This window comes from Sinocyclocheilus grahami, unplaced genomic scaffold, assembly GCF_001515645.1.
Source record: "Sinocyclocheilus grahami isolate Dianchi unplaced genomic scaffold, SAMN03320097.WGS_v1.1 scaffold1245.1, whole genome shotgun sequence".
Taxonomy (NCBI): domain Eukaryota; kingdom Metazoa; phylum Chordata; class Actinopteri; order Cypriniformes; family Cyprinidae; genus Sinocyclocheilus; species Sinocyclocheilus grahami.
Genome location: NW_015506424.1, coordinates 48,878 through 49,390, shown reverse-complemented (window position 1 = coordinate 49,390; position 513 = coordinate 48,878). Strand labels below are relative to the sequence as shown.

The following is a 513-nucleotide window of genomic DNA, read 5'->3' as shown; positions in this document are numbered from 1 at the left end:
TCCATTTTCTTAAAAATGGTTTAAAGGCTGAAATGTGAAGTTTATTATTTTTATATCATTTTAGTTTTTTGTGCAAACCTGTATCTGAACTGTAAATCATGCTTTTTACTGTCATTTTACAGTTTAATATGTTATCAGAGACATTGCCCTACCCTTGCTTATATGGTAGTAATTTTATTTGTGCAGGTTTTTAAAAAAGTCTTCGGTCTTGTGCAGGTCTTAAAGTCTTAAATTTGAGCTTTAAAATCCTGCTGATAACTTGATGTAACCACGCAGGCTATGGTATATATTACCCTATGTGCAAAAAAAAGTGGTTAAAATCACATTACATTCTTACATAACATCATTACAGTCTAAAAACGAAACAAAATTATTTTTAAAGCTAAAATCACTAAATTAAAAATGAATGTGACGTGAAGCCAAGTGTGGTATCCCATACTCTGAATCTGTGCTCTGCATTTCACCCATCCAAGTGCACTCACACACACACTCACACTCACTCTCTCTCTCTCT

At 32.7% G+C, this 513-nt stretch overlaps 1 protein-coding gene across 1 annotated transcript in view; it reads left to right on the top strand.

The window, feature by feature from the left end:
* Window positions 1–513, top strand: part of kntc1 (kinetochore associated 1) — an 80,054-nt gene that overhangs the window by 45,919 nt on the left and 33,622 nt on the right. The window lies entirely within an intron of this gene.